Raw genomic sequence first — 25,866 nt, 5'->3', positions numbered from 1 at the left:
AAGCCATGAAGAAATAAGAAATGCCTTTTCTGTTGTGTTGTTTAATGCAGACACTCGTGTCAGAATACAGTGGTTTAAAATGCCCACCAAAATTGTGAGAGGACTGCAGTGGCAGCTCATCTCCTGAGAGACATCTGAAACACCACAGACACCACCTACAGCCACACACAAGAGCACCCACCTTCTGGATGGCACCATGATGGGTCCCTGCGCCCTGGGTGAGACCACGGCTGGGAGGGGTCAGTCCACATCACAGGGAGGCCCCACATACAGTGGCAGGAACAGGCTACCATGATCAAAGCATAAAGGAAACATGGCCAGTGACCAGTCCCAGTAAGAGAGTCAGAGGCTTCCTCCCACACCAGGTAAGGAGCGCACCCACGAGACGTGGCACCCAGGAATGAAAGGCTGGATCTGCATCACTCCCACAGAGGAGCAACCATCTTCTAGGACAGAGTTCCACAATGCAAGAAATGAAAAATCAGTCCGGGAATGGTGTGAACTTATGTTTGTGTCCTGACTGTGTATTACTAGTAACTTAAAATTTCATCCAAATGAAAAAAAAAATGAATTATTTTTTCCATAAACTGATTATTTACTATTTCTATTAATGAATTGTAACAAAACACATGATCAGTAGTATATTTACCCTAAGGAAGCATATATTCTTTTTTTTTTAAGTCTGTAGAACATCTACTTTTATTTAAACATGCATTAATTAAATTAGAAATAGAAATTTGAATTACAAAATGAAAAGTAAGTTCTCTTTTAAATTCAATTAGTATTAAATCTGAATAAAAGCTTGCAACTAAAATAAGATAGCATGTGCCAAAGAGTTGTTTGGTCCTTGTCATGACCTCTAAATTCGTACCAGATATCTAGCATGAATTTGGAAAAGCAACTGAGCCTAAGGACATTCTGGTGAAGGTAAGTAAAAATTTTAATAAAAACTGAATTGAGATCAAAGTGCATTCTTAATGCATTTCCTCAAGCCTCCAATATAATTTATATCAACTGTAGCATCGCTAGGAACATAAGTCTGGTAAAAAAAAAAAAAAACTGCAGGTCTGCAGAATTTATAAACCAGATATGTGCTCAATATTCCAGAACCTGGGAGGAACTTCTTCCTTTCAAGATGATAGCAAACAAAGGCTCTTAAGCTTAAAGGTAGTGTCTCAGTTTAATGAAATATACACTTTTTGAGTCTCATTAAATATGAGGCCCGTTGCTCCAGTGAAAAGAGGAAATTCTGTATTGTCTTTGCAGTTACATAAAGGCAATGTTGGATTAGCTTTTGACAATATTGGTAAATATCAAACACATCAAACACGGGTAGTTAAAGAGAGGTTTTGGCACTTTAAAAATTCAATGTCATTTCCCTTTGCTCTCCAGCAAGCATACCATGCTTTCAAAACCTGGCCTTCTCACTGTCCAGCCAAACCAACCATGCCCCCAATCCCCACCCCACCTTCTCAACCCCAGCAGCTGCCCCTGATCCAGCCCCGGCTTCTAAGCTGATGATGCACTTATGCCCAGACTCCGCCGCCCCTGCCCTCTCCACCTGCTGTCCCCGCGCCTCCGAAGCCTCTTCCGGCAATTCCACGTTGGGTGGGTTCTCCCCCTTTCCTTAACCGCTGTTGTATATAATCAGCACTACACTGCTTATTTATAATAGCACTTCATATGCTTCTGCCTCTCTGAGTAGATTTCACAGGAAAGGACTTACAAGTATTTTTAGAATTCTGTTTGAAATCTACCATGGGACTTACGGAATAAAATTTTTAGCAGTAGAACTGGACCTACAAACTCTTCGTCCCAAGGAGGATCTGTGAAGAACATGACGCTGCCACAGAATTCCCCAGACCTTAGGACACCGTCCAGAAGGAAAGAGTATTCTGTACATGAACCAGGGCACACTTCCACAGCACACAAGAGTTCATCCCTAGATGAAACATGTTGTCTTCTGCTTGTCTGGTTCAATGAAAAGAAAGTGGCATTTTCGAGAGAGAGAAAAAAAAAAAAGACCAAGTGATTTTTTTGATTCTAGTTCTCACTCTTCTTGTGGTTTCTGAGAAGCACCTTAGTCGGGTGTCGTGGAGCCAACACCTGGGTAGCTTAGTAATGATGGTCCTACCAAGAGTGAATCATCTATGTATTGATTTCCCTAAAAGTCAGTCGTGAAAAACTTATCTAAAAAAAAAAAAGAGTGATGAAATTATGAAGATACAAGCCAATCAATGCCAATTTAACAGCAATGACCTGGGAAACAGCAGCACCATTCCAAGGAGGAATGGGAGAGGGCTTCTAAGAAGTGAGTATCCCTCCCCTCAAGAAGTGGGCAGAATATCCACAGGAGGCTTTGTGGAGTTGATTGGACATTTATTGGATTTTTTCTTTAGGGAACCAACTAAACTATAAACCTTCTTTGAGCCTCTGTGGGGTGCCAGGCACTGCATTAAATGCTGGAAATACAATAATTAATAAAATAACAGTTGAAAGAATTCACCGACAGGACCTATGAATGCACAAGCATCACCACATAACTTGTATACTAATAACACATTAAAGGTACTTTTTGTATTTGGTCTTTAAAAAAAAAAATCTAGTTCAATTACCCAGTAAAAATCCACCTATAGTGGTCACGAACAGAGAACAGCATTTCCACACAAGTGTCTTTTTTGGAGTGAGAGAGAGGAAGTAATCCTAAAAACATCTGAGTCCTGGGGAAACTAGGTAGAAGCAAACAGGGTAGAACATCATTATTTATCTAAATTCATAGAAGAAGTCTCTGATCCTTTCCCAGGGGAATTCAGTCAGCCACCATGTAAGGCAGGGACTGTAGAGCTTTCCAGAGTTGTGTCGAGGTCACTGTGAAACTACTGGTTCATAACAATTTGGAATAGAGAAATAGAGACAGGTAAGAAGAAAGGGTAAAATAGAAATATGTAACAGAAATGCCATCCACAATAATCAGCACCATGCGCAGTGGGTCAGAAAATGTATTTTAAGGGCAGACTGACCTTGACAGTCCCTTGTGACTGACTTGACCTCACTTTGACATACAAGGGCCCAGACAAGGCAGACTACTAAAGAGCCAAAGCCCCCTTAACATGGATCCCAGCATATGTATACCCCATTTCTTACAATAGCCTGATTTCTTTTTTAACTTATGGTCTAAAATTAGCATTTGCCCATGTTATTGGAAACTCTGCAAACAAGTTAATTTGACAAACTAGGAAATACAGATAAATAAAACCAAGGGGAAACTCCTCCCATAATTCTACAAGCATGGAAAACCCTCATTAATATTTGTACAGATTCTTTCAAAGGTGCCAATTTATTTTCTTTTTAAGAAGATTTTATTTATTTATTTTTAAAGAAAGAGTGTGCGTTGAAGTGTGGAGCAAAGGGAGAGGAAGAGGGAGAGAAGCAGACTCCCTGCTCAGTGGAGAGCTAATGCCCAGGGCTCAATCTCAGGACCCTGAGATCATAACCTGAGTTTAAACCAAGAATCAGACACTTAACTGGACTGAGCCACTCAAGTGCCCCATCAAAGGTGCCAATTTTTTTTAAAGATTTTATTTATTTATTTGACAGACAGAGATCACAAGTAGGCAGAGAGGCAGGCAGAGAGAGAGGAGGAAGCAGGTTCCCCACTGAGCAGAGAGCCCAAGATCTCAGAGACCCTGAGATCATGACCTGAGCCGAAGACAGAGGCTTTAACCCACTGAGCCACCCAGGCGCCCCAAAGGTGCCAATTTAAAAAGTTCTTGTCTCAAGAAAGAAAAGAATATTAGAAAAATAAAAGAAGAAAAAAATCTGAAGTTAGACCTAGACTGTGAGACACATCATGTTAACCTCTTGGATAAAGGTTTTTAGGTATATTCAAGTGAAAGTGCTTACTCCCCAAAACACATGATAGATGCAACTGAATTTTATAAAATATATGTAATTTTATCATATATAATAAAATATGTATAATATATTATACATATACACAATTCATGCACAGCATTTATTTACTATAATTCTTCTCAATTGGCCTTGTCATTTGTCCACTGTTGTCCTAAGATAAAGGGTCCTATCTGGCATTGTTAAGAAGGAAGAATACCAAGCCAAACCTATTTAGATGAAGGCCATTTACTTTTACCCAGAAAAAATGTCTTGGTAGACTACAAGCTTATCTCTTACCAATATTATTAAAAGAACAAATCTTAGAATCACAGAATTAAAAATTATTTTTGAATGTTAAAAAACAGGTACATATTGGGCACCTGGCTGGTTCAGTCAAAAGAACATGATCTTAGGGTTGTGAGTCTGAACCCCATGTTGGGTGTAGAGATTATGAAAAAAAAATAAATAAAATTTTAAAAAAAGAGACCCTTAATCTCAGGAAAAAACTGAGGGTTGCTGGAGTGGAGGGGGATGGGAGGGATGGAGTGGCTGGGTTATGGACACTGGGGAACGTATGTGCTGTGGTGAGTGCTGTGAATTGTGTAAGACTGATGGTTCACAGACCTGTACCCCTGAAACAAATAATACATTATATGTTAATAAAAAATAAAAAATAAACAAAAATTGCATTAAGGAGGGCATGTGTTGTGATGAGCACTGGGTGTTATACACAACTAATGAATAGTTGAACACTACATCAAAAACTAATGATGTACTAGCTGGTGCAACCACTCTGGAAAACAGCATGGAGGTTCCTAAAAAAGTTGAAAATAGAGCTACCCTATGACCCAGCAATTGCACTACTGGGTATTTACCCTAAAGATACAAACGTAGTGATCCGAAGGGGCATGTGCACCTGAATGTTTATAGTAGCAATGTCCACAATAGCCAAACTATGGAAAGAACCTAGATGTCCATCAACAGATGAATGGATAAAGAAGAGGTGGTATATATACACAACGGAATACTATGCAGCCATCAAAAGAAATGAAATCTTGACGTTTGCGATGACGTGGATGGAACTAGAGGGTATTATGCTTAGCGAAATAAGTCAATCAGAGAAAGACAACTATCATATGATCTCCCTGATATGAGAAGTGGAGATGCAACATGGGGTGTTTTGGGGGTTGGAAGGGAGGGAGACAAACCAAAAGAGACTCTTAATCTCACAAAACAAACTGAGGGTTGCAGGGGGTAGGGGGATAGGGAGAGGATGGTGGGGTTATGGACACTGGGGAGGGTATGTGCTATGGTGAGTGCTATGAAGTATGTAAACCTGGCAATTCACAGACCTGTACCCCTGGGGCTAATAATACATTATATGTTTATTTAAAAAAAAAAAAACTAATCATGTACTACTATATGCTGGCTAATTGAACATAATAAAACATAAAATAATAAATAAAAATAAAAACTGTATTTATTAGCATGAATAATTTAATATATTAAATATTTATAAGTCCATATGTGAATGCATATGTATTCATGAGTATTATGGGTCAGTTTCTCATTTAACTTTACCTATATATTTTTAAGTTTACCTAACTAAACTGTATTAGTTTTATAATAAAAAAATACAAAAATGTCTAATAACACAGGAAAATGATAATTTTATGATGGCAATTGGACAGGCAATGAAAAACTACATAGGATATGGTTAAAAATAGTATTTTGCCCATAATAAAAATGGGCTATAGGAAAATACTTTGAAATATTCGTTCAATAATCATCTAGCCCATATTTATTAAGCACCTTTTTCACACCAAGCACTCTTCTATTCCTTGAGTATACAGTGGTAAAACAAGACCTTTTCAGATGCAGGTAAATGCTGTGAAGAAAATATAACAGGCATAGAAATGGAAGTTAAGCGGAAGGGGTGAAGCTACTTTAGACTATGCATTGAGGGCCTGCTGCTTGGGGGAAAGACATCTGGGACGGAATCTATACAGTAAGGAAAGCCAGCATGTGAAGGTGTAAGGATACAGAGAAATAAGTAATAATGAGGGCAAGGCCCCAACATGAAATGCACTTTTTAGAGCTGGGACACAAGGAGCAAGAAGGTGGAGAGACTGGTATAGGAGGCACTGAGAGGAGTAGGCAAGGATGAGATCATGCATGGCCAGGGTGATGAGTCTGCATTTTATTTTAATTAATGAGAATTCATTGTAAAATTTTAAACTGGGGTATGACATCATACCCCAGAGTACTTGCTGATGGAGTGGAGGTGAAGTTGGAGGGAGGAGGACATGACAAGCATCACCTCAACATGGAGAGGAGAGTGATGGCTAGATGGTGATGCTATACTCTGATGATCACTAAGAGAGAGACACATCTCAGGGTGGTAGAATGGGGATCTAGAGAATGAAATGTTCATTCTGGCCATGTTTTGTTTGACATGCTGTAGGAAGGGCCCGGTGGGCAGCTGGGTATCTGCAGCTCAGTGACGAGGATAAGACTGGTGAAACACAGGAATTAGCGGTATATGGATGATGTTAAAGGCATAGATCTGGATGGAATCACATAAAAAGTAAGTGAAAATAAAGAATATTTGAGAAGAATTGATCCTGTCCCAATTAACAGAGAAGATAAAACAGGTAGGACAGAGAAGATAAAAAGAATAGTTGGTAAGTTATCAAGTTATCAAGACGACGAGGGAGAGATATCTTACAAGATGACCTGAAAGACTATTTCAAGAAGGAGAAATAATCAATGTGCCAAATGCTGCAGAGAAGTCCGATAAAATAGAACAGTGAATTAACGATTGGGTTCGCCACATTACGGTCATGGGTGACCTGGACAATGGCAGTTTTAATACAATGGTGAAGAAGTAAGATCCATCTGGCACAGAATGAGGAAGAATGGGAGAGAAGGAGGCAAGAGAGGCAAATACAGAAAACTCAACTGTATGAAACTTAGAGAAGTGGTAGTAGTTGGAAGGGAATATAGGGCTTCATTAAAAGAGGGAGGTTTGAAAGCTGCTGAAGGAGGGTTCGCTCAAGTGGAGGGCCGCCTTTCATCCGTTGTAACAAAAGGGAAGTCAGTGCAGGTCAAGTGCAGGAAGTCAGTGCAGGAAGACAGGTGAGGGTCAAAGGGTGAACACTGTAGAGGATGCATGGGGGCACGTCCATCTTTTATCTTGCCAGTCTCAGTAGTAGTTATCTCTGATGGGCTGGATTATTGGTGAATTTTATTTCGGTGTTTCAACATTTCTTTTTTCTATTTTCCGAAGCTTCTATAATGAATATATATCACATGCAGAATAAAAACAAACATTATTTATAAACCAAATGTTGAACAAAACTTAAAACTACACTAGATACATCTGAAGACTTTAAAAATAGTAATGTTACATAAGAGATTTATTTGAACATACGTTAAAAAGAGGGTGTATTTTTATGGCATAATCTCTGCACTCTTCCGGCTCTCCAGCGATCAAACATACTTCCTTCTTTATCTATTTCTTTCTGTGGGTTGTGTCTGGGGCAACGGCTCAAGAAAACACACCAGTATTGACTCTAGAACTCAACCAGAAAACAGAATTTTTCTTTGTTGTTAACTCAAGTCTAACACAAAAATGTCACATATATCAAAAAAAAAAGAAAAAAAAAAGTCCACATTATCCCATCCCTATCTGCCTGGTCACAATTTTTTAACAAAACCACATCTTGCTTTTCATCCAATTCTGCCTCGGGCAAAGGCATTTTATGATGTCATGAAACATACAGTTTATTGGTATAGATTCTATTTCCTTTTAATTTTTTTTTAGATGAAATAGTGATGCAGTTTTCTCCATTGGCTTCAGAATCCAAGTACACCCAATTTAGGATTTTACAAAAGCACCAAAAAATCAATGCAGAGAGGAAAAAGACAGAGCTGCCAATATATACAACTTATTGACTAAAACGCAGAAAGGGGCTAAGATAGTCCACCATCACTTGCTTGGGAGTATCTGTCACCCTATTCCAGCCATGGAAAAAAGTGTCTTGACACTCACTGAAATTTGTCTTTTTACATTTGTAAGAGACTTTAAAATCTGGCATAGCATAAGGAAGAGAACATTACTGACCGCAGCCACAAGCATGATTAGTTACCTTCTTAGTTGAGTAACAAATTATTGTTCTCAGTTTAAAAAGATTCACTTGGAGGAGCATAATTACACAGGTACTTTTCAGTTCTATTTTCCACAAATAGTTTTCTAAATTTCACTTTTGTTTGCGGTTGTTGTTAGAAATTTTAATGAGAAGCACCCCTGGCTGGTCAGACAAGTCATTTCTTCAATGAACACAAGATCCTGAATTATAAACGGGGTGGATCTTCTGGGGGAAAGGCAGCCACTGACAGAAAACCAGCAGCCCTTCTCCTCTCTTCTCCCTTTCCTTAGGTTTTTTCCCCACCCTCCTTTCATGTACTGAGATGATTTATCCTCTTTTTGGGTTTTTCTTTTCCCCTTAATGTGAATTTCCTCTAAAAAAACGAAGCATCCTAAGAGGAGATTGTAGTCAGTTATGAGGGTTCTAAATACCAGGCTTCACCTCATCTGTGTTTGCAACAGACTACTCTCAAGATTACCTTGCATTATATGCAGAAGTTCACACTTTCATGGGGGTGAAACTCTGTGTGTGGGGGAGGCGAGCTCTCTTGAGATTTCTATATGTAACAGCCTACCGTCGCCCTACCCTTCAGAATGACTGATGGGCATTCCCCTCCCTCCTTGCATAGCAAGAGAAAACTTGCTGATATTTACAGTGATGAAAACAAATGACCAAACATGGCAGTTTTCGTCTAGAGTCAATTCAGAATTATCCTCGTATAAGCCTGTGGATTTTCTACAGCCGATTTTCAATTCTGGAAAGGTTTCTACTGATACCTCCTATCCTTCAGGGTCACTTCCCCCTCATTAGTCAGTTACTGCTCAGGGAATGCCAACTACATTTAACATCAGATTAATCCAAATAAATAAGAAGATGAATCAGCAGGAAAAACCGTGTTGCATACAAAACACAAAAAGGAATATTTGGGGCTTATCTCATAGTTCGTATTATCAGCACCACTATTTTGTAACTGAACAATGTCATGGAGGCATTTTAATACTCTCTAAAAATCTTACATGCATATCAAATTCGGAGAAATGGGTTGGGTTATTTCAAGTATTTTACAACTAATTATCTAATTTATAAATGATTCAAGGGAAATCTGTTCTTCCACCCAAAGTCCTTGTTTATTCGTTTCAGCAGATGTCAGCATCGCATGGACAACAGGAAAGAAATAGGGAAAGGAGCATCAAAATAGCTCACTTTGTTGCTTATTAGGCTTCTGATAGAATTCCAGTAAATATAAGACTGGACTGGAAAACAGATAAAGTAAGATTTCCCCGTGTTCTACTTTGGAACTTCCTGTATGCATGTGCCCCGTGGCCTCCACCACGGTGAATAATCAGAGAGCTAGCTAATATCAAGGCAGCTATGAAAATCAGTACATTTTCAGGGAACAAGAAATTGGGGTGGAACTGAATCAAAGGGCTAATGGGCCCAATTTTAACAACTTAGAAACTGGAGTGAAATTAACTCAATTTGCTTTGACCTCCTCCAGCACTCATACTTGTATCACCCTCTCGGCACTGAGCATGTACTGGTTTGTGCCATTATTACTGTTAGTAATAACAGTTGGTATTTCTTGATCTTGCACTGAGTTCCGGGCTCTGTAAGGCACCTTACAATGTTTCTGATCTGTAGAGCAACCCTTCCAGTATTATGATTCCCTTTTTACTGACAAGGAAACAAAGGCTCAGGAGTAAGTAATATGCTTGAGACCACAAAGTCTCTTGGATCAGTGGTAATAGAAGCATTGGACCCCAGGCTGGCTGATCCCCATATCATCTCCACAGAGCCTTCTCGATGGCAGGTGTAACTATTCACTACAGATCTCCTCTTTCCTAATGAGATGAAGCATCCGGTTCAAGACGGAAGAGGAGTCCCGAGGGGGACAAGGACCTAGAAGTTCCATATCTTTGCATCCCTCCTGGTTTCCTGCACAATGCTCAATGAGTAGTAATGATTGTGTCTCCATTATCCTTGGGGATTTTGTTTATTTTAGCATCATTTTTGTTTCTATAGAAAGGCAAGCTGCCACAATGCAGTTGCTGTCTGAGTGCTTTTGTGCCAACAGAATAGATTTTTTTTTTTACGTATCACAACCCTGTGCTATCACTTATCAATGGACGGTGTACATACACATCGACCCCAGGGGACCCTCGGGAACAGACACAGGAGTGTAAGCAACATTATCCCAAGTGGTCCCTGAGGATGGCTGCCAACATGAGGACTACGGTCAGAGTGTCCTGCTCTGCTCTAAAGATGGATTTGTCAGCAGGACAGGCATCGCAATCTGTCACTACAAGTGGAAGGGCAATCTCGCCAGCGTGAAATGCAGGGGTCACTCTGAGCCCCTTGTGCAGAACAGAAAGAAATGCTGACTTACCAAGGTGTCAAATTTCAAAAGAGAAAACAGGGTAGCTCCTCGCTGGATTTCTCTCCCTCGATAATTTAGAACAAGTGGGTTGTCCCAAAGAAAAAACGGAAATTGTGTCTCTGCTTATAAAAGATAGGAAAAGTTGTCTCAATTCTTGTTAATTTATTCAATGATTCTTAATCAGCACACCACAGAGACTTTTTAGTACAAAGGCTGCTATCTTCAGAGGCAGCCACCGCCAACACAAGGTCAACGCCCAACTCAATGAAAGCGTATTTACTTTAACTTGCTGATCAATGAAATGAGAGCTGTTTCTCAGAAATGAAACACATAATCTTGGAAGCTTTTGGAAACTATCACAAAGACAGAAAAGGGTCATTCTGGAAAGCTTTCTTGCAAAAAGTGTTAAAAATGACCAATGGACCATCTATCCACTTGGGCAAGACTATGCACACCTCCAACATTATTCAAGAAACGGATGGAGGGGCTCCTGGGTGGCTCAGTGGGTTAAAGCCTCTGCCTTCGGCTCAGGTCATGGTCTCAGGGTCCTGGGATCGAGCCCCACATCGGGCTCTCTGCTCAGCAGAGAGCCTGCTTCCTCCTCTCTCTCTGCCTGCTTGTGATCTCTGTCTGTCAAATAAATAAATAAAATCTTAAAAAAAAAAAAAAAAAAAAGAAACGGATGGAGATGGAATAGAGATTCTCCAATTCTCAAAAACTTTATAGTGCCTTTCGGGCTTGATTTTTAGTAGAAAAAGAGCAACCTCTCCATTTTTTAGTAGACAAAGGATTGTGCTTCAGCCCGGAGCTCTCCTGTCCTGCTCTAGTTGCACCACTGGTTTCCCAAGTGACCTTGGGTAAAGCACTTAACCTTCTTGCATTTTAGTGTGTCCAACTGTGAAATAAGAAAGATAATGACAACAACAATATTAAGGCTTAGCACCTATGTACCTCACTGAAGTGTTTTATGAATTCATCATATTGGGCTTGGAAGGGGCTTTTATGGTTTAAAGGCATTTGACAGCAGTTAGCAAAATCCCACATTAATGTAACATATATAGTCCAAAGAATTACCTGAGAGGTTTTGCAAAGTAAGTGCAAGCAGGTACTTTGTGGGCAAGACATTAGGTACCATTAAAAGCAATACAATTGCTTCTTCTATTTACCCCAGGGAGGAACAGGGGAAAAAAGCAATTTTAAAACATCTTATCCAGTTTGGTGAGAATTATAAAAGTATCCACGTAAAAGATCAGCCTCTTGACAGTTTGAATGGGACCTTTGAGAATAGGTAATGTATAAACAGTGAGGTGATTCTTCCTATTATCCCAGAAGTTTGTTCCTTGTCTCAACTCCACCCTTCACACTGTCACCATGCCCTCCTCTATCTCCATCGTTTCACATTCTTGTCTCCCAACAAAGATGTAACCTCTGAGCAGACTTTTCCGGCTAGATAAACCATGCCTCTATCACTCTAGCCATATGGGGAAAATCTTAACTGCTAAATGCAGCCATAATTATGTCCTGTTAGATCATGTAATACATTTTTTAAAAAAAATTGACAGAGACAGATAGAGAGAGCACAGAGGGAGACTGAGAGGGAGAAGCAGACTCCCCGCTGAGCAGGAAGCCATATGCGGGGCTCGATCCCAGGACCCTGAGATCATGACCTGAGCTGAAGGCAGACACTTAACTGACTGAGCCACCCAGGTATCGCCATATAATTCATTCTTAACTATAATGAACTTTATGCTGACACATGAGCTCGTTAGATTGTCAGCACGGGTGCAAAGCCCTGGGCCCCCACTTACTGAACAGGAGCATCCACCGAGTACAATACTCTCAGTTCCAGGACAATGCAATGAATGGTGCTGATTAGTTTTAAAACAGTCTAGATATTTATCATGGCACCAGTTTTCAAAAGTACATTGTCACAAATACATACTACTTGGACCCCGCACATGTGACTTTGTGGATCATTTCAGATCCCACGTCCTTCATCATGAACATGGAAGTTGTAAGCAAACACCTCCTTAAGGGAAACCTCTTCAGTTCATGTGGCTCTTATAGCTTCCTTGACTGTTGGGTTCATTTTCTGTTTGCCCCATCTCTCATGTGTGATCTGCACAAAATCATTTAAAGATCCCTCTTTGTTTTTTCTCACAAAAACAGATCTGCCAGCAAGTTTGTGAAGTTCTGATCTGTTCTTTGCTGTGGAAGGCTTTGTGGCATCCCATCAAGTGGCTGTGGTTGACACCCACATCATCAGCGGTGTGCAGAAGTCATCGAACAACGGAGTTAAGGCCTGATCACTAGCCACTGGGAGGTCTAGGATACTACTACAGAGCTGTGAGGAATTGCTTTGCAAAGCTGATAGTTTCTTCTATTTCTAGAGCCTCTAGAATCTCCACGATGGAGCACTAATCCGGAAGTCAGGGGATTGCGTTCTAGTCCCAGTGCCGCCCCTGATCAGGAGTGGGTACTAGACAAGGTACTTCAGTTCCTTATGCCAGTGTTTCTTCAAAGTTGTTGAACTTGATGATCTATTAGCTCCCTATGAATCTTAAAATAGATATGTAATAATATGATCCCATGACTTTTCATACTATGTGTATTTAAAAGATATATTAAAGGCGGCGCCTGGGTGGCTCAGTCAGTTGAGCGTCTGACTCTAGATTTCGGCTCAGGTCATGATCCCGGGGTTGTGAGATCGAGCCTCCCTCCAGTCAAGCTCCGTGGTCAGTGGGGAGTCTGCCTGAGATTCTCACTCTCCCTCTCCTTCTGATCCTCTTCCCCACCTAAAATAAATAAATAAATCATTTAAAAAATGAAAATTTAAAAAATTAATAAAAATAAAATATACTAAAGGAATGGAGATATATGCTGTGGTTTTTTTTTGAAAGAATGATTATAATGTGCAACCTTTGGAGAGTTGGAGCAAAGTATATGAACTTCTACTTATACATGTTGTGATGAGTATTGGGTGTTATATGAAACTAATGACTCTTGAACACTACATCAAAAATTAATGATGTACTATATGTTGGCTAACTGAACATTATAAAAAAAATTCTATTTAGAGATTCATGAAACAAACCAACAAAATCAGTCCACATAACCAAGAAAAATTAACAACATGAAATTAAAAAAGCAAGCACTGATTTAAATAAAAATAAAAACCGCTGTTTCTGTACCAGAAGTTGGAAAGCTGGAGACAACAAATAAAAGAGCAATGGCTAACAAAAAACAGATAAAATAATGGAATAAAGTGGATTCTGTGGGGGGGATTCAGCCCCTTCTACCTCTCTCCTTCCCATTCACTGATCCCCAAAGCCGCAGGAATCGTTTCCTTGTTTTTTATGTCCTGAATAGAAAGAACAGAGCCAGTACAAGCACAAAACAGGAGCGGAATAGGTTCTTAAAAAGCCAACTAGGGGAACAAAGCAGGGTGGACAAAATCAGAGTTTCTAAATGGGTGCATGAATAGATAAGCCTTAATAGGATGCCCAAAGGAGAGAGAGTCCTAGTTTGGCCATTGGGAGGGTATTTCTCAGGTATGTCTATCTCTGTGTGAACTCTGTCTCCACGCTGGAAAACAATGATGCTGTATGCAATGAATCCAGCTTTGCTGGAGTGGTTAGGGAAGTACATTCCAGCTCATGCTGGTATTAGAGCCACATCTGTGGCCATGTCATTAGCCGTAAAGCCAAGTATCTGCCACAAAATCGCAACTATGATATGTGAACTGAGAACAGCAACAATTAAAACAATAACACCACAAAGCCTCAAGGAGTCTTTAATTATTCATTTATTTGAAAAGCAAGGCTGAAGACTACAGCTGCTAAAGATACAGCTTTTCCATACTCATCCCTATTTATTTGACTCAAAATTTTTCTATTTTTAATGTAATTCTCCTTCGTGTTTAATGAACTCTGATGTTCCTGGAAGTCCTACAAAAAGATCGGTGCTAAATCCTGGTACTTCCAATTACATCCGGCATGTGAGGAAAATGTTAGCTCTCTAAAACGGATAATCGACCCAAACTTCACTAGGATGAGGGTCACATGGGTATTTAACACACTTGAACGTTGCTATTAAAATATAGTGACTGCTGTGTGCCTCTGAATTTAGTCAACAAAAATTTGAGTCATACCACGGCACACTTAAACCACTCTGAGGCTTTACAGTCTAGAAGAGGAAAAACGGAATGAGCAAGATACACGATACAATCTGTTATGCAATAATGTCATGTAGACGGGACAGATTCCGAGCCGTAGGCAAGAAGGGGGAAGGGCTGACTTCCGAATGGGGATTAAAGGAAGACTCATGGCAGAGGTGGCATGTGAAGTGATTCCTAGTCTGGACAATGACGGAAGATGATATTTCTGACAGCTGGGTTAGCATGACAGATAAGTCAAAGGTAAGTGAGAGCAGAGGGAGCTTGAGAGATGGGAAAGGGTGGGCACTAGATGAAGTCAGAGATAAGGCCATGGAGGGAGATGGAGGATGGGTTACAGGAGACTTGCCTGAAGAGTCTGGAATTTATCTGGAAGTCAAGAGATAAGTCAACAAACTTTTTTTTTTTTTTTTAATTGGAAGCCACAGCTCATCATGGCCCTTTCAGAATTACCTGTCTGACAAGGATGGGCAGGATCGCTTGTGAGGGAAATCCCTGGAGCTCTCGTAGGGGGCTATAATGAAAGCCTAAGAAGGTCTTGCTGAGGATGTGGAGTGGTTGTGGTGGGAAAGGAGAGTGATATACTTCCTTCTAGAACATGGCCATCCAATACAACTTTGTGCTATAATGGAAACATTCTCTGTCTGTACTGTCCAATGTAGCAGCCATAAGCCACATATGCCCAATAAGTACCTGAAATGTGGCTAGTGTGAGAAAGAAACTCAATTTAAAATTTTATTTAATTTTAATTAATTTAAATTTAAAGAGCTACATGTATCTAGTGACTACCGTATGGACAGGACAGTTGTCAAGTAACAAATACTGCACAGGAAATATATCAAAGAAATCAAGAGAAATAATATTAAAAATGTTTAAGCAGCAGAAGGCAGAAATTCACATTACTTTTGGTAGCTTTCCTAAAATTTTGGCATGAGTCAAATGCCTGTTGAAGTACATTTAGCTGTGACTTTTAGAGGGCAGGAATATTCATGCATCTTTTTACCTCCTAGTCCAGAGTACAGTCCTAAGCACTGTAAGTACTCAAAGTAAACAATTTGGAATGAATGCATGAATGAGTGAGTGCATGAACACAGTGTCTATGCAGCTTGGAATCCACCATTTAAAGAGCTGGATTTAGGAAAATGTCTGAATACGTGAAAGTAGCAACTGTGGGCTACCCCTATAACTTCATTCCTTGACTGCTATAAAAATCAAAATACTACAGTATGTGAACAGAACAGCTGGGAGAATTGAAGTTTCATTTTCTTAGTGAAACTGGTAGTGTTACTTTTGCTCAAAAGCTTTAAAAAGTCATAGGATTCATATGAATGGTAGAAACTTAACACCATGATACATTTAATTTAATGCTTTGAGAAAGCAATTTCCTGATTATAAAAGCAATAAATGCTTTTTATAGAAACTTTGGAATGCATTAAAATAATAAAGGAGAAAATAAAAAGTTATCCACAATTCCATAACCAAAGGTATTCACTATTGAGATATTAATATTTCCTTTCTTTTTTCTGAGTCTGTCTATCCATCATTTTTCTCCAAATAAGGCAAATCTTCATAGCATGAGCAATGTCCCCATTCTTCTAAAACAATCTTAATAGCTGCATAATATTCTGTCATGTGAAAATACCATAATTTATACAACAATAACCCTACTATTGGTCATCTACATTGTATCCAGTAGAATGCCATTTGGCAATTTGTATCAAGAGACTTAAAACATCTAGTAAGTACTTCCGGGAAATTATCTTAAGGAAATAGTCCTCCATGGGCATCAAAGAATTATTTATAATAGTATAAGGTTGCTAAAAGGCTTTAACATCAAATAATCAAAAGAATATTAGTAAATTATATTCATGAATATTAAGTTATAAAAGTTATTTGTGAAAAATTTGAAATAAGATGGAAAATACTTATGAGAGTAAGTGAAAAACATGATATTAAGTTACATAGGTAGTATAGGCACCAATTTTTAAACCAAAACCAAGACATATACATAGAGTAAAATATACATATGTGTAAATATATATATTTATATATATGTGTATGTGTGTGTGTATATATATATATATACATACACATGTTCACAAGGTTTTTTTTTTCTTAATTCCAGTATAGTTAACATACAGCATTATATTAGTTCCAAGTATACAATACAGAAATATTAGCAACGGTTATCCTTGGCTGAGAGACCAAACAGTAATTACATTTGCTTCCATCCCCAACATTTCCACACACTTAAAGCTCTATAATAGACATAATTGTCTGTTAAGGAGTCCATTGAGTGTTGTGGTTAAGACCTCAAGAGTGTTCTGATGCAGTCACCATGTCCTCAAGGAAGACACCACAGTGACATCCACGTTACTTAAATTGTTCAGAACACTGTGAGACAAGTTTGTCCCTGTCCTTCTAGAGAGAAGCAAGTGAGCAGGAGCTCTAAGCAAACGGAGACTTGGGAACTTTCACCACAGTGTACATTCTCATCCCTCTTCTGAGAGGGGCACAAGGACTTGGTGACCTTGCTGAAAACCTTAGACAACAATCATAGAGTGTCAACTTCATCTGCTTCCCATTAGAAGGAAAAATCATGGTGTTACCATGTCAAAGAGTCTCACATCCCATGCAGGGGATTCGGCCAAGGGTCTCCCATGAGACCAGTCAAACCACACTGCGCAGGTGGTATTTGCTTACAGTCGTGACCCTAGTACTGGAACAGCTTCCCCTGTGAAAAGGCAGTAAGTATGGCGGAAGCGTAATGGCCTCCAAAGCTACTGTTGACCGTTTGCAGGACTCTTACCAGTGCTGTCCTTACATGCTGCCTGTAAAAACGTGCCATACTAAGAAGTTCCCTTTATTTATATCTTTTTTAAAGATTTTATTTGTTTATTTGACAGACAGAGATCACAAGTAGGCAGAGAGGCAGGCAGAGAGACAAGGGGGAAGCAGGCTTCCCGCTGAGCAGAGAGCCCGATGTAGGGCTCGATCCCAGGACCCTGGGATCATGACCTGAGCCGAAGGCAGAGGCTTTAACCCACTGAGCCACCCAGGTGCCCCCAGAAGTTCCCTTTATTCTTCATCACTCATGGCCCGCTTTGCAGATGAAGAAATATTAATTAAGAGTTTATTAATATCCCTATTTTACATATGGGAAACTTGAAAGGTAGAAAGGATACATAAGTTGGCTGAGGTCCTTTACTAAAAAAGCATCAGCGGTGGGATTTCAGCCCAGGCAGTCTGTCTCTGGAGCCTGGCTCCTCTGCTTTTTCTCTCTTGTCCCCGTTCAGCTCCACCATGCTCTTAACCTCTGCTCCGAACACTATTTACATAATCAAAATGAAGTCTACATGCTTATCTATTTGTAAGCCATTTCCAGCTAAAGTGAACAATTATCCCAATAACATCAAAGTGAGTAATAATTCACAGAACCCCCTTTTAATAGATAGAGCTCACAAAACCATACATTCACTGGAGTACTCCATTTGAATTGGGTTCCACAGCCATTTAAGATTTTATTTGAATAAAATTGGCCAAACTTACTGTATTGCAGCACTCACGGAAGAAGATTGTCTAGTGCCAAAATAGATGTTTCTCTGACTGAGATTATGGGCATTTCCTTTCCTAGCTAATTAGGACAGAGCGGTCCACTTTTATAGCACACTGTGTGTAACGACTGATTCCCTGAGCTGGAAGCAGGAAAGTCATTTATCTCTGTGACTATGAATGGTCGTCCCTTCACGGCACCACACTCCATGCCATCCTTAGGCATTCAGTTAGAACACAAAACGCCTGCATTCCATTCGCCCATCCCAAGTTCTCTTCACTCTCCACATTCATACCTGTTGGTAGAAGGGAATGATGGAAAACAGTTGCACTAAATCAACGTTCAGATGTAACAAAAAAAGAGGCTTTTGGAAGCAGACATCGTGACTCCAACCAGAAGTCTGTTTTCCACGTACAATCACTGTATTGCCTTCAGACCTTGTTAACACATTTTATTAACATGAAAATATATCTCAGGTCGATGGATCTTTTCAGAGTCCAGGGTGTGGATCTCCCAGAACCTCTTTACAAAGCTACATTCCTAGTTTATTAACCTCTTGCCCTCTGACCTGTGATTCCATTTAATAGGATTCAATGCATCTAGGAAATCATGGTTTATAAGAATAATATCATTAATCTTGTACTTTAGAGTTTTCAGAGCATTTGTTGAGTGATCGTAGCATTTCAGTTATGGACATAAAAGGAGACGATGTTTCTTTTAGGGGCTGGGAGTGAAGAGCTGAGAGTTGTGGTCTTACAAGGAGCAAGATGCCATTTCCTTTCAACAACCATATTGGGATTTGTTGGTAAGTATATGGTCATCCCATGGCTCAAACATTATAGATTGCTTACCACCTGCCAAGAATTGCTTGGCAACAAATTAACATTTGTAATGTGCCTCCTAAGTGGCTCCAAGCTAGAGAACAGGAATAGGAAAAGCCTATGAGGTAATTCAAGGAATTTTTTCTGTAACTCACCAACTTATCCTCGTGCCTCAGGCATTTCCAATGTCCGATAGGCATGAAGTGCCCATGTTACTTTCCAGGAGCTCTGGGTGTACTGCAGTCCCCAGGAGCAAAGGACACAGCATTGGGAGCATCTCTGTCGTGCAGGCTGCAGGCAGCCCCAGGAAACCTATGTACTCACTGGACTCCTAACACTCCTCAACCCCAAATGCAGACCCTTACTCCAAATCCAACAGCTGGCTGTAAATCGTGCAGCCGGAAAAATAAGATGGAACTTCAGGAAGTATTGTGGATTTAGGGATAGATGATTCAGCTCATGATCTTTTTGTTTAAGTGTTCAATAATTTATCAGTTGCATATAACACCCAGTGCTCATCCCATAGCATGCCCTCCTGAATGCCCATGATCTTGAGCAAGTAAACTACTTTCTAAATCTACGAATGGGCTTTAAGCCAAACACCCACTTACTGCTGTCTCCACAAGAGGCAGACCGGGCACCAGGTCAGGTTTTATGGTAATGCTAAGCAAAAGTGAGGTAGGAAATCGGGTGATCGCTAAACCACAAGGGCTTTAGTTACTGGCATTGACTGCAAACACTACAAGAGGAAAAGGTCAAGGTGAGAGAGGACTGAAAGAGCTGATTTTATTCGTGATATATGGGCTCTAATTTTACTGACTTCACCCTGTCTGAGAGAGAGACATGAAAAGAGAACACTCCTATTTACAGGAATTCTAGTGAAATCCCCAGGAGGAATTTCATGCCATCCCTAGAGATGCTCTCAGGCATGAGGAACAAACCCCTTGGAAGAGCCAAGTGTACATTTTTAAAGAAAATTTACTGGCATAATTTACTCCCCTCATGCAATAAGATGTTCTTCTTTTACTTTTTACAGCCATGGGAAAATCCGTTCCTGACTAATGAATTTTTAATATTTGTATAGAAGTCAATCAGTCACAAGCCTTCCTGCTTTGATTTCACACTTAATCTTCTGGTATTTTGACAGCAATCCCAAAGATAGGGAGAGAAGCACACAGCTGTTTAAGTTAGGGTTTATTTTCTCCACTCTCTTTACAGCATTAACAACACCAGAGATGACGGTAATAGCATTATCTGATTTGATTTGAGTGGCAATCTTTTCAATTTAAAAACTCTGATGTCAGCTTCTCTGTCATGCTGCCAAGTTTAATTCCCATTTCTACTGCGATTAATACTCTAATGAAGACACTGTCTGATTTCAGCGCCAGCACACACGCGCGCAGCTTTACTCTTCGCTACAACGGGAGCTCCTGCCGAGAACCACGATATATCAACCCCAGCTAGAGTGCCTATCAATTTGAAGACTAAAAACCACTGAACATCCCCATTTTGCTCTACCTCAGCTAGAGTGCCTATCAGTTAGAAGACTAAAAACCATTGAACATCCCCATTTTGCTCTAAAATTTTCTTACCCTACGGCATATTTAATATTTTAGGATCACTTTATTTCCCGGTGTTTTACCCTGTTTTGTGGCCAATCTTCCAAACCATCTCTCAAAAGGTAAGTAAGTGGTTTGGGTCCTAAGTAAGACCTACCAAGGTTAAGTGACTTTCCCCAAATCAGAATTATCCAAGGCCCTCTGAAGAGTCAGCTAAAAACTTTGCTCCCTAGTCCACAGCTCCATTAGGCTTAAGAGCATATCCAAGCCCCTATGAGGTGGAGGGTTGAGCTTGTAGAACCTGGTTAACCTGAGCTTACCACATTCCATTTGGTAAAGTGCTTCCGATGTTTTGCACCTTTTTCATCGTCATATCGAACACAGACTATCAAGGATGCTCGTAATTTTAGGGGTCCTGTTAGCCACTTTTCCTTCTGCAATTTATTTATTTCAAAGGTGAAAATCAGGGAGAGAAAATCAGTACAGACCGCAAGTCTGAGAGTCACTGGAGTGCAGTTAGGAATCCCAAACATAGCCCGGCTCTTCAAGCTTAGCGCTATGTGGAGAAGGGATAAACGAGTCCTGAAATATCTAGTTTAACAAAGGAAACAAAAAGGCCCATAAGCACTCCCAGTTCTCTGGGCAAAGAATTCAAGGAGGGAAGGATAAAAGGCCATGGCAGGGATGGTGCTCTTGGACCTCCCACCAGCAACTATACAAACTTCCTGGTGCAAAGCCTGGAGGCTGGGCCATTTCTCCAAACTTGTGAACTCCACTATGGCCGTTAAGAGCATCAACTAATCTCTTTCCTATGCTCCCAGAAAGACGAGCAGGTGCTTTTTTTTTTTTTTTTTTTAATTGCCCTGCTTAAAGCCATGGTGATAGTTTCTTTCCAGTGATGGTCAGAGTTTGTTCTCTTCAAGAGGTTTTGCAGAAACAATTCTGAGCCAGGCCTTTGTCAGTCTGTACCTGAATCCCGGCAGGAGCCTCCTTGCTGACCTTCCTTCCTCAAACTTTCCTCACTTCAGTATCCCTACAGAGAGGACGACCTGCTGCCCAGGACTCAGGCAGCCCCTTTCCAATACCCGCACTGCGGTGTGCCATGCACGAGGTATGGGAGTCAGTGGCTCTACCCACCCCCCTTCCAGGAGGGGTATGCATCTGCTCTAGCAGATCTGAACCCAAAGCTCAATTCTAGGGCATGGCGTGTTTCTGGGGGATTTGATGTAGGTCCGAAGCTTCTGGCTACTATCTTATTGCCCCAAGATGGGCACCTCCCTGAGAAAAGGGCTGGCACAGAGAATGGCCAGAAGGGGACCCATCAGTAATGACCTTGCTGGGGCCTCTGGACTATTCTTAGATGTCAGTGACAGGAGTCCATAAATTCTTCCTTTTTGATTTGGCCAGTTTGAATCAGGTTTCCGTCCCTTGAAGCTGAAGGGATCCTGACTGACCAATCCTACGCAAATCCAACAGGCCTTCTTACTTGAAAACTCCTCTCCTTGGTTGTTTGGGTCAACATTCTAGCAGACTTCCTGCAAAGTACGAACGGGTCTACTCTTCCTTTCCATACTCTTCTCTCTTTCCCATTGGCTCCCTTTGGATAGGCCAGTTTCTGCTGGCCTTGACCCTCCAAGACCTGGCTCAGTGATTTCCTCAAACCCCTGTACTGTCTCCCTTCCCAAATAAAAGTCCTTTGTGTCTTTCAGGACTGTTTTCAGAACTCAACTGATTTCTTCCTTCTACCTCCCACTGGCACATTCATTCCCTCTACTCACCCATCAGGCACCTGATGATAGATTAATGGAGATGCTGATTCCTCAATTCAATTACAAATTTCTTAAGGCCCATGAATTGTACAATGAGTGTTCTCAAACCTTTTGAAATTTACCCTACTCTTTCTGATAACTAAAAATTCCACAGCTCTTTCAATTTCACCTGAAATTTCAAAACAAATTAAATATGGTGACCAAAACCAAACTCAGTATTTGGTATAATATTAAATACGCAGTTTTAAATTCGACTTGGACAAGAAATCTGTGTTGTACTCTGAGATCAGTGGTTCTCAAAACTTGCACGAACATCAGAACCACCTGGAAAGCTTAGGAAAACACAGACTCCGTGGCTTGGCCCCTAGGGTTTGTTTTTCAGTGGGTCTGGGATAGGACATGAGAACGTGCACTTCTAACACGTTCCCAAGTGAGGCTCTGGATTGAGGACCCCGCTTCTGAGAACGATTGTGCTGGAGGCATGTTCCTTCCTCCCTCCATTCTGTATTTGAAAAGAGCACATCTTTGAGGTCTGGATGCAGAACCTCATCTTCTGCCTCTCTATGAGCATGTGAAGTTATGATCTATGAACTTGGTAGCCACACAGAATAGATGACCACCCAGATCTGCCGTGTTGCCGGGTGACACTGATCGCTCAGACTCCTCACTCTCTCTCTGTATCATGAGGCAATTATAGAGCTCACATCCTTACCTCTCACACAAGGGTTAGAACTGAAGTGCTTCTCAGGACATAGTAAGTGCACAGTAAATGCACATTGTTACCACTGGGGGTGTCGTCATCACTGTTGACAACAGTAGGCAGACCATCTTCTGATTAAGCCCGAGATTCTTTTCACTTGGCAATATCTCCTTCGGACATTTTTTAACTTTCCATACCTTTTAGGTGAATCCACCTTTCACTCCAGCACAACCTCTGAAAGTATCTGTCTCCCATCTCCTGCTATTCCTCTGTTCTATTACAATATTGGAAATTATCTTCTTGAAACAGCCCAGATTTTTTTCCTTCTATCACAAAATGTACTTTTCCCTGCAGCCTCGTTCAGTTAAAATTCCATTTTTAGAAAGTCTGTGCATTAAAATAAATTGGGTTCCGGGCTGAAAATAGGCCCCATTTTCTCACCCCCTGACAATTATGAATGGTTTTCCCACAAAATACAGTAGGCTTCTCATAGACTCTATCTATGGAATTTTCTACCATATTAGCACTGTGGAGAAGAATGGTTATTTGTGGCATTTTGCAGAAACAAGAGGAAAACAACATTCCTTGTCTCCTGTTCTCTTTCATTCACTCCACAGAGTAGAGGCTGGAAATTTGCTCTTAGTGTGGTCGTGGAGTTTCTGAAGCGGCATCAACCATGTGTTCAGAAGCTTGACAAGGGGCGGCCCAGAGTGAGCCAGGGCACAGAAGCATGATGCTCAGGAAAATGGGAGCCAAGAGTCAAGCAATTAACATTGTTTTCATGCTTCCCTATAATTAGCCAGATCAAAGGGGACCTGGGCTTGCAGAGTTCAGTGGGTCTGCCTCACTCTCTGAGGGCAGTTAGCAAACAGCACTATAGACCTTCAGCGCGACTAATTAATTGTTCACAAGCAGAACTCGTTTTCTTACAAATCACTCCCTTCTGAGTCCTTTACCAGTGATTCCCAGTCGGAAGTGTTGCACTGGAGAAAATGTTCAGGACTTACATGGTTCCCATTCCCTGAGTGCTTACTGCGTCTGGCAGATTGCTCAAGAACACCTCAGAACACCCCTGTCGGCTGGGCTTTGGGACTCCAGCTCCTGCGATTTGACCGAGCCTCATTTCTAGAAGTGGTAGGACTTGAACTCAGACCTTTCAAAAAGTCAGTGATTTGCCGAGGTTCTTGATCCTTAAAAAAAATGTCCTGAGCTGCTTATGAATACACATACGACTCCAGCAGGTCTGGAAGGAGGCTGGGAAGCAGGATCTTTAGAAGGCTCCAAGGGATTCTCACTTTCACGAGGCTTGGTAAACCAACTGCAACACTGAAGATACCATCTATGGAACTTTGTCATGTCATTCCAACACACTGAAAACAGAAAAGTCCATTTCATGGGCGTTTTACACTTTTGTGATGTGTCGGTCTCTTCTAGCCTTCTTCTCAGAGACCCAGACTCATTTCTATGATAGTCCATACACATGTCAGTCCTCTGACTGCCCAGAACCCTGAGGCATACCCAGTTTCACTCATCACAATGCCCAGAATCCTTACAATGGCCTACAAGTACTCTATGTTTGGGTCCGCTCTTTTTCATTTTTTTAAAGATTTTACTTATTCATTTGACAGAGAGAGAGATCACAAGTAGGCAGAGAGGCAGGCAGAGAGAAAGGGGGAAGCAGGCTCCCTGCTGAGCAGAGAGCCCGATGCGAGGCTTCATCCCAGGACCCTGAGATTGTGACCTGAGCCGAAGGCAGAGGCTTACCCCACTGAGCCACCCAAGTGCCCCTGTTTGGGTCCACTCTTACCTCATGGCCACTACCACTCCTCCACTCATTCCTCTCTAGATACTTGGCCCCTCCGCCATCCCACAAACACTCTAGGAACTCCTGTCTTTGCACCTCTGCACTTGCTGTTCCCACTCCCTAGAACACTCTTCCACCAGGTATGCACATGGCCAACCCCCTCATCCGCTGTCAGTCTCTGTTTAAACTGTGGCTCAGGAAGGCCTGCCCTGACATAAAACTCCAACCATGCCCCACTCCTGTGATTCCTAATACCCTTTACTTTCTGACACTTTTTCCTTTTTGTCATACATTATCACATTCTACCCTGCTGAATAATCTACTTATTATGCTTATTATCCATTCGCCATCTTTTCCCACAGGGTAAGCACCATGAGGTGAGGGATCTTTGCTTGTCTACTGATGTATCCCAAACACCTAGAACAGTGGCTGGTATGTAGTAGGTGCTCAATAACTACATGCTGAATTAAGGACTATAATGGAAACGAGACTTCACACAACAACACTTAACCTTACTACATCACTGCGCTCTGATGCAGCCAATCTGATTCTGTTCTAATTTATTTTATTAAAGCGTTGGGTAAAATTCTCAACTTGGCCAGTGAGAAGCACTGACATAATTAAAATTCTGTTGCTCATTTGCCAATAATTGCTGGATGCCTATTTCAGTCAGGGCCCTGATTCTTCTTATGTGCCATATGACCAGCAAAGACGAAAGCTTCTTCCAAAGGTAAATGACCATAATGGTGGGAAACAACTACACTTGATGACCGTCCATGAGCAAATAAGAAAGATGCTAAGATGATAAAATCAGAAGTTTTGGCATATGAGTCCTCTGACAAAATGCTAACTTAGCTTTGAGGGGACAGAGGAAAGCTGTGAGAAATACCCGAGGATAACAGGCAAGGCGTCCTTGGGTCAGCACGAGAAACACTAATATGCTTCAGGGGCGCCTGGGTGGCTCAGTGGGTTAAAGCCTCTGCCTTTGGCTCAGGTCATGATCTCAGAGTGCTGGGATCAAGCCCCGCATTAGGCTCTCTGCTCAGGAGGGAGCCTATTTCCTC

General features: G+C 41.0%; 1 protein-coding gene across 2 annotated transcripts in view; it reads right to left on the bottom strand.

The window, feature by feature from the left end:
- Positions 1 to 25,866, bottom strand: part of LHFPL6 (LHFPL tetraspan subfamily member 6) — a 235,736-nt gene that overhangs the window by 121,045 nt on the left and 88,825 nt on the right. The window lies entirely within an intron of this gene.

The sequence above is a fragment of the Martes martes genome (assembly GCF_963455335.1).
Source record: "Martes martes genome assembly, chromosome: 3".
Classification (NCBI taxonomy): domain Eukaryota; kingdom Metazoa; phylum Chordata; class Mammalia; order Carnivora; family Mustelidae; genus Martes; species Martes martes.
The sequence above is the reverse complement of the archived record's forward strand: the minus strand, read 5'-3'. Positions and strand labels throughout refer to the sequence as shown.